This window comes from Condylura cristata, unplaced genomic scaffold (genome assembly GCF_000260355.1).
Source record: "Condylura cristata isolate star-nosed mole 26May11 unplaced genomic scaffold, ConCri1.0 scaffold00030, whole genome shotgun sequence".
Lineage (NCBI taxonomy): Eukaryota > Metazoa > Chordata > Mammalia > Eulipotyphla > Talpidae > Condylura > Condylura cristata.
Window position 1 is genome coordinate 24,469,147 of NW_004567131.1, and position 9,720 is coordinate 24,478,866.

Consider the following 9,720-nt stretch of genomic DNA (forward strand, 5'->3'; position numbering starts at 1 on the left):
GACGTGGTTACGTCGAGGAGTCCAGATCCAGGGGTTCAGCGTGGGAGGCTGGGGCGCCTTTGGAAACGCGCCAGCGTCGGCGGAGACAGCAGTAGAGGGAGGGGGCGGCGTGACACTTCGGGTGGCCACAGTGGCTGTCGGGTGCCTGCGGAACCTCGGGGGCTAATTCTTTCATTGGATGGCTTCTCCGAGAGCCACGCGCTGGGGAGCAAGCTGCAGCTGGGGCCCTCCTCGCGGCTCTCTCCGCGCGGCGGCGGGACCCGGAGGCTGCCGGCTTTTCCCTGTGGCCTCGAGAACCTGCGAGTCTCGTTTTGCGCCTGAAACCCTGAATATTTTGCTCACTTCTCTCCGCTAGCACGTACCGCTCTTTTCAGCTCGGTCTTTTCTTGCCGGACTCTCGCGGGAGGTTTTAATCTTTAAGTGACCAAACTTCTAATGGGGAATGGAAAAGTTCCTGGAAGCTGCGTTCCTCTTAGGAGCAGCGCCCCACAGAGGCCAGGCGGGAGCTCTGCAGGTCAGCTTGCCCACCCTGTCATCAGAGGAGGGTTCTTCTGGGAGTTTATATTAAAGTGATTGGATTATTCCCTGAAGACGACAAAGGTGACCCCTTAAGAAACCTGAATGCCACTAAACTTCTAGTACCAAGGGGTACACTTTCCAGGGAGAAGGAGATAGTTAAATCCCATTGGTTTAAGAAAAATGTCATTGAAGATGCATACTGATTACCTAATTTCGTTTACTCATATTCATTCACCTGTCCATGCAAACTACTTTTGAGGCTCAATATGTGCCGTACATTGTGTTAGATGCTGGCGGCGATATAAATTGGTGTGTTATAAATTGGGCTTGAGGTCTGTAAGAGAAGTGGTCTGGAAAGTAAGTAGAAAACATGAGTCCTCCACTAAAGGGCAGGAACCACTTGGTTTTTACATAACGATTCACTCTCAGCTCATTATTGTGGAGCTCAATATCTAGTAGATTCCATGTCCTGAAAGATAGGGGCATTAGTTTGATGCTCAGAGATCAACAACTCTGCCAGGCACACACATCAATAAGGCTTGTTAAATGAATAAAACAGCAAATTATTAATCCTGCAAAGTGTCTTAAAGGAAGGCATTAACTGTATTTGAGGGGAACATGTAAAGGAGAAAGAGAAATGACAAGAAAGGGGAAAAATGAAGGAAGCTGGAGAGGACAGAGAGAGAAACTAGGGTTTGGAGTGATTTGCAAGTATGTATTCTCTTACAACTTTTGTATGTATTCTCTTATAACTTTTACTCTCCATTTTCATGCAGTGGTAATGACTAGCACCCAACTCAGTTGTCCATTTGTGAAATGCATGCATCTCTATGGAAATAAAGATTGTAATTAGTTTTTTAGAACAGGTTCTCTGTTAATGTTTACTGCATGGAGGTCATATTGCCAAGCGTCTGTGGATATGTTGACAATGTGGTAATTTGGTTGTGTCTAGGAAAGTAGAAAAATACTTTAGAATACAAAATCATTCCTTCAATTATCTCGAAATGCCTATTTCTATGCCTGTACTTTAAAAGCACTTAATTTAAGGTTGTTTGAAATGTTTATACATATTAGTACTTTTATGTAGATTTTCCCAGTGAAGACCAACATAGATGCAGGACTTTCAGTTCAATTGAACACAAGTTACTGTTGCAGTCAGGTAGAAAATGGTAACTTCCAAAGCACTTTTTCCCTTTTCCCTTTGTTTTATTGTTTTACCAAAAACTAAAGTTTCATATGTTTTTCTCAAGTGTACAGTTGAACTTACTTTGCATTGTGTTGTCAGTATTCATAAATAACAATAATCCAGTGAGTGGTTTGAGTTCAGAATTTATAAACAGTAATTCTGGATTTAGTTATTGGAAACTTCTCAGTACTCTGTGATTTGGAGCAATCCAAGAAATTTTGTAAACCTCATCATTTTTTTTCTACTTAAACATAAAATTATCTTTCATAAGTGATTTAGGTATGCCTTTGCAATCAAATTATGTCTATGTATACTACTATTTTGTTTTGGATGCTGTATTCTCTGGTTGATGCCATTAATTAAGCAAGCCAGCACTGATGAGTAATTTGTAATTAATGAATAGAAAACCTCTTTATTTTCCACTTCAGATATTTTGGAGACATTTTAGGACTTTGAAGAGTGTTGTGTTTGTGGACAATGTGTGGTGGCTTCAAAATTATGTTTTAGAAGTAAATGTAAATAGATACTACAGAAAGGTAGTTAAATTTTAGGATTTTTAAATCAAACACTGAAATATTTTATTCTTGTGGATATTTTATTTGGGTTATTAGCAGAACAATACTGTTAGATGAAATAATTATTTGAATGAATCTTAAGGATTCAGCGAGGATTCTAGGTGATTAGAATTTTATTTTGGAAATGTAGTTAGTATACATAAGTGCTGAGGTTACAGAAATATGGAATCTCAGATTACTGAGCATCTGTTCTAGTCTTATTTTCTTTTGCAGATGAGAAAGCTAGGACCTAGAAAGTTGAGGGCATCTCCCAGGATGCCAATCAAATGCACAAAAATGCCTTATCTTGTCCACTAGCATTGACAGAACATCAGACCGTTAGAACATCTAAGCACAAACAACCTGATGGATATGCTGTCCTTGGACTTTCTCTTCTCTTGGTTCTCATATGCGAGAGGGTGGGAGAGGAGTCCTATTTACCTAACCCCTCCTCACACTGCACCTGCCGTCTTTCCAGGTCCTTCAGAGAACAGATAACAAAGGACTTACCTGGGTTTTCTTGACTCCCAGACTCATATCAAGGTCTGGTCCTAGGTAGCACTGAAGTGAGGTTTACATGCTCCATTGCACATGCAGACATCAATATACATCATAGCATCATCATTTTGGAGCCAGAAGGGGGTCTAGAAATCATTTGATCCAAATCCTTCCTTACAGAACTTGACATAGAAGGATGTGTGGTAGTTATATTACAGTGTTGTATAGGACTCCATGAATCAATTTCTTACTCTGTTAAGCTGCTGTGTCCTGTCTCCAGTGGATGGCACTGGCTATCATTTGATGACTATTAAGTTAACATAAGCATGTGTATTGGAGAGACACAATTTGTATTTACCTTCCACCTGGCCTCTCCCTAGCTGTGCCACCACCACACTTAAGTTCTCTACCCCCTCTATTATGTAATATTGGTTTTTGATGTTGTTTTATTACCAATATATTGGTATAGATGTATTTGCATAATCATTTATTTATTGCTTCTCCCTAGATTATAAATTTTATTTTAAAAAAGGGACAAAGTATTTTTTGGTCACTGCATGTCTAAGCCCTAACATGCCCTGGCACATAATAAGCACTCAATAAACATTTGTTGGATGGATCAATGGATAGATGGGTGGGTGAGTATAATAATGATTGAAGCGAATTCTACTTAGATCGATTTAGAAATCTTAATATGAGATTTACACCTATCTAAGGATTCAAAATCCAAAATGCTGCTATGTTGGCTACCATCACCCCCAGGATAGACGAGACCCTGATATTTCCCTTCTACTCCTCTAGCTCTTATTTCTTCTTCTCTTAGTAACTGGAAGCTCCACTTGAAGCTCCAGTTGTTTGGGCAACAAACCTTGACATCATCTTGACTTCTCTTTCTCACAACCAGTGTTTAATCCATTCATAAATTCTGAAGCTGTTCCTTTCTTTATGATAATTCCAAATCTGCCAGTCTACACCAGGTCTCCACCACTTCTCACCTGGATTGTGGCATTGGCCTTCTTCTCTCCCTGTTTCCCTTCTTGCCCACTCCTAAGTCTATAGGTTCAACACAGAGCCAGAACAATGCTACTAATACCTAAGTCAGGTCTTATTATTTCTTTGATCACATTTTGCAATATCTTTTCAGCTCTCTCAGAGTAAAAGAAAGGCCCTTATAATTAATTTAATTGAATTAATAACACTTTACACTATCTAGCTTGCTCTGTCTCCTGTTTCCCTCTAATTACTGTTTCTGCCACTGTCATTTCCTTCTTGTTCCAACAACACACCACATATGCTTTCTTGTAAGCAACTTTGAACTTGAACTTTTTGTCTGGAATGTTCTGGACTCCTGCTTGATTCACTCTTTTATTCCTTACATAACTTTTCTCAAATTCCTCTTCTCAATGAGGCTTCTCCTGGCTATCCTATTTAAGATTATCCTCCTCTAACTTTTAATTCCCCTTTGGCTCTTGTGACCCAAAATACCATGAACTCTACTCACTGGAACAATGTGTGACACATAATGAGTGTTCATAATTATTTATTGAGTAAATAAATAGGAATAAAATAGTGCCTGCATTATAGGGTCTTAAAAGATTAACTGGAAATGTATGCCAAGTGCTAATCACAGGGTTCAGCACACAGTACGTGCGTAGTTCATAGTTTCCGCCACTATTATGTTATTTCTAGTCTCCCTACCATTTTGTCCCTCCTTTGACCAGGGCTGTGGTCAGAACTCTCAGAGCTGTTATTTTTATAAATGACCTTGACAGAGCCCCAGTGTTTGTTTACATCTGCTGCTGGAAATAATTAGTAAATAAATGCACTTATCTCTCCAAGAGATGGCCTAATCATTCTACAAAATATCTTCTGACCCGGGGCATTAGGAAGTTTGCTGTTTTAAATCACCCCGAGGGAAGCGAGTCAAATTCTCTCCCAACATCCTTGCATGTCCTTCCTTAAAAAGTCGAAGAGGTCTTCCTCCTCTCCTAGCTACTTTGTACTTTACATGGTGGTGGCAGTGGAAGGGTGGAAAGAGTGGCCATCATGGCAAACTGAAAACAGAGCTATATCTGGAACATCATTTCTTCCTGAAGTCACTTGTCAAAAGGACAAGAACTGGGACAAGAGAAGGAACTGGGAGATTTTTTTGATTAGCTAGTTGACTGTGCTAGTTGATTTTTGATTGCTTTTCATGTTGATTCCTACGTTTGCTTCTTGCTTGTCTTAATGGTACAGGGCAGGGAGAGAGGGGAATCCCTGAATCCCAAACCTGCCTGCTCTAAATAGGTTCTGCCATCTGCCGCATCAAGACAAGACATAAGAGCTTTAATGGAAAGGAACTTTAATACAATGAGTGTGCAATACAGAAGACAAAGAATATACTTTCTAAATCAAACACCTGGAGTTACCCAACCCTTGTGGATAAAAGTCCATCCAAAAGAGATTGGCCCAAAGCAAGGCCTGAAAGCCTGCCACAAGATTAAAGCACCTTCTGGCTGGGACCTATAGAAAAGGGTCAGATATGGCCAGACAAGTCTGGAAGAAAAGAGAAAAATCAAAATTAAGATAAAAATTGCCATAGTCAACCTCCCCATAGGTCTCTCACCTACACCTGTTTTACCAGCACAGGGCCAAGAAACAAGCACGATTTCTTCATCACATGCTCTCTGCTCCATATGGCTTTCTCAGGTCACCTTCTGGCTCTCTAGCCTGCTTCCTTCTTCTCCAGATCCTACTCCTCTATGCTTAGCTCCACCTTTCTCCTGGGTGGGGCAGGGAACTTGAAACTTCCCCTTCTCCTGGGGCCTACCCTGTTACAATAACATGACCATTCTCATTGGTTAGCACCTGACCCAACAGATTTTAGACAAAAAGGATTTTGATTAATCAGTGAGAATGACATAAAAAAAAAATCACCTCTATACTCCCCTTCTCAGGACAGGGGAAAGTTTGTATGCTAAACAAACTCTCCTTATTTATTTAATATTAGCCAGTACCATTCGTCGTTAATTGGGACTAGGTGCTGACTTTAGACTGTGAACAACTGAACCCAGAACATGGATATCAAACCAAATCATACAATTTATACCAATAATACAAATGACAAAAATCAAAAAAGAAAAATTGAAATGATCTTTATATGCCCTGTTCTCTCAGTTTAGTCCTATGGTTGATATTGTGGCTTTAAATACCGTGAAGATGAGGGGGCGAGCCTTTGTTAAATTTAAAGAACTGGGCTCTTCCACAAATGCTTTGAGATAGTTACAAGGATTTCCATTTTATGGTAAACCAATGCAAATCCAGTATGCAAAGACAGATTTTGATATAATATCTAAAATGTGGGGTACTTTTGCTGACAAAGAAAACAAGAAAAGAAAAACGCCAAAACTATAGAACAGACTGCAATGACTGCAAACAAAAAACCTGGTCAGGGAACATTAAATAAAGCTAATATTCAGGGGACTGCAGCGCCAAATCCTCAGGTCTCTGATGACCCTCCAAACTATATTTTATTCCTTAATAATTTACCAGAAGAGACTAATGATCCATGCTGTTTAATCAGGTCCCTGGTTTCAAGCAAGTATGTTTGGTACCTAGAAGGCATGATACTGCTTTTGTTGAGTTTGAAAATGGTGGACAGGCCAGAGCTGCCAGGGAAACATTACAAGGGTTTAAGACCACACCATCCCATGCCATGAAGATAACCTATGCCAAGAAATAACTTTGGGATAGTTGTCTTAAAAAGGATTTGGTGTTATTTATGATGTTTGTTATGATAATATTTGGTTATTTTTAAATAGTTGATCCAGGGTGGAGGGGGGAGCATAGTGAAATTTTGGTGAAGGATTAATAAAATTGCTAGTATTTCTTAAGCCTTAGTGAAGGCTTGAATTTTGTACAATAAACTGTTATTTGCATTCAAAAATAAATAAATAAATATATTTACATTTCTATGCAAATTACCATACTCAGCTCTACAGTTATTAACTCCTGCTAGCTCAGATAAGCTTTAGATGTTGACTCAGCAGATAGTACTTTCAGCGCTGACTGGTTCATAATGGTTTTGCTTTAAAAGGGAAAAGTGGGGCCCTCCCTGGTGGCTCAGCGGGTTAAAGCACAGCGCTGAGAAGCTTGAGTCACTTCCCCATGAGTTCAATCCCCGCCTGCCCCCGGAGGAGATCCACATGGCGTGGCAGACCTCTCCTGACCCACCCATTGCTCCCCTCAGCAGTGTACTTAGTCGCTCTGCCTGTTCTGCTCCCCGCTCTGTCTCTGGTGAATCCTCTCACCCTCCGCATTTCTGGCCTGTACCCCAGCTCTATATGAATAAATCCTAAAAAAAAAAAAAAAAAGGGAAAAGTGTTATGGTGTGTGTGTGTTTTCCCTTCTAGAAGGAGAAAGAGAACCTTGGGTTTAATACTTGTAGGTTACAGTCTGCTCAGCGACCTTGCCCCATTTACAATTAGGTTAGAGTAGTTTTTCTGGAGCCAGGAAAAGTTACCAGGCAGCAAAAAATGAGACCAACAACCTTGAAGTACAGCCATGAGAAATCCATTTTCTTAGAACTGTGAAAGAGATGCAGTCAGAACAACTCTTTAGGAAGAAGAAAGGGAGACAAGAAGTGGGGAGAATGAGAGCAAGTAAGCCACTGTGTGTGTGAGAGAGAGAGAGAGAAAGAGAGAGAGACAGACAGACAGACAGACAGACAGACAGACAGGCACGATGGATGGTAGGATGGACACCCAAATCATTATAACAATGAAAGGAAAGAAAGGGTGACTTTTTATCTTTCTCAGCAACTAGAGTATACAATTCTTTTTTGCCTAGCTTAGAAATACAATTTTTTTCTGAACATCTTTCATTAGAAGGTTTTTTTGAAAATTTTTCTCAGAAACAATGCTACATATGAATTTAGGTTCCCAACTGCCTTGGGGAAAACCTCTCTCATTCATTGTTGAACACTAATAAATGATACTATAGTTTACTTTTTCATATGGGAAAATGAGTCTTAATTCCTAATTAGAAATTTTAATTTCTAGCATGTTATGCCATGTGATTTAGATTGGCATTTTGATAAGTAATCTCTCCCTTGACTCCTTACTGGTTTATCTAATAGAATAGGGGAAATGCACACACACACAGAGTATATATAATATACTTGTATGATATGTGTGTATGTGTAAATATATATACACAGGTGATCTGGCTATTTTTTGGATCTCCTTTATCAGCTTTTAAAAACACTTATAAAATTATGTTAAATTAAAAAAGTAAAAATATAGGTAAAATACATAATCAAAATTAAGTATATAGACATTGTTGAGAATTAATACTCCTACATGACAAACCTCAGGGCTGATGTATCCGTCAGTGTCACACATGGCTTCCAAAGGAATGGGATGCATGTAACAGAGAGAGGTGAGGAGATTTTCAGAAGATTTCTATTTAGAGGTGTAATGACTCTCTCTAGGAGGCTAAATCCCTGATTTATAGTGTTTGCTGATTTCTGTGTTGTAAATATTTCTACATTAGCCAATTTCAGCATGACGTCAACTGGCTTACAAAACTCTTAAAAATTTAACAAGCCACTTTCATAAATCTCTACAATCTGGGCCCCCCAGTCTATTTTTTTTTTTTTATTGCAAACAGTGATGCAAAAGAAGAGATTTAAGTTGTCTTCTTGTCCTTTCCCTGTGCTCCTTCCCCTATTTCACTTGGTGAACTGTAGGGGAAAAAAAAAAGATATAGATCCTGGAGTCAGTAAATGTATTCTATAATGAACCAGATTGTAAATATTTTAGACTTTTCAGTTCACATTTGGCTTTTGTCACATATGTTTTACTGAGCAACTCTTTCAAAGTGTAAAAAATGAGCTTTCCGCTTAGCTAAAAGGCAAACAAAAATAACCCAAAACAAAACTGGACAGTTCCATTGGGCCTGTGCATCTTAGTTTGTAGTAGCTGTCAGGGTGGGTCTTTGCAAAGACAATTTTCACAGGACTGGAGTAGTATAAGATATATTCCACATGTATATCTCAAAGGAAAAGTCCAGATTGAATAAGGTTGTCCTAAGCCTTGTCTCTTTGTTGGAAGAACGAGGCCTCTGGGAGTAAGTGGGAAGGGGTGTGCAGCTGAGCTGCATGGGGGGAAGGGGAAGCACAGCTAAGGTCACATTTACAAAAGAGACAAAGCAGAATACCACTTTATTGAAATATAATTCACCTAGTATTAAATCCATTCACTTAAAGTATATTGTTCTTTTTTTTAGCATCTTCATAGGCTTGGGCAATCAACACAAGGATCTAATTTGAGAACATGTCCTTCTCTCCTAATAGAAACTTTATACCATCAACAGTTGATCACCAGAGACTGCTGTGTTCTTGGCTCCTGTTTTGATCCCTTTCTTCCCCCCCACCGCTAATGAATGTCTCCGATTTATAGTTGACCTGCCAGCTTGTTTTCTTTTCCTTACCCTTGAAGGGCTTGCCTGTGTTCCTCCTATAAGTGAAACCATCTGATATTTTTCTTTTTCCTTCTTGCTTATTTTATTGAGCGTAAACCTTTCCAGTTCCATCTATGTTGCTGCAAATGGCATAAGCTTATCATTTTTGATTGCTGAGTAATATTCCATTTGTGTGCACGGATGTGTGTGTATTATATATATATATACACCCATTGTGTGTGTATATATATGTTTATATTTATTCATGTATATATGTGTGTATACATACATACATTTATATATACACACCATAGCTTCTTGATCCAATCCAGGTAGTCATTTTGAACATTATTTCAAGGTCATTTCTCTTTGTAACTTTTACCAGATAATTTAAACCAAGTCAGTTATTGTGTTCAGAACAGCTGAACTTAATTTCATAGGGTCGTTGAACTTCTTTCTTTACAATGAAAGACTAAATATTATCATGCCATTATTTTAATTTTTTTAATTTGATAAAGT

General features: G+C 38.9%; 1 pseudogene; it reads left to right on the forward strand.

Annotated features, from left to right (window-relative positions):
• The first annotated feature begins 5,787 nt into the window (after nucleotides 1-5,787).
• Nucleotides 5,788-6,541, forward strand: LOC101634724 (annotated as a pseudogene).
• The last annotated feature ends 3,179 nt before the right edge of the window (nucleotides 6,542-9,720 follow it).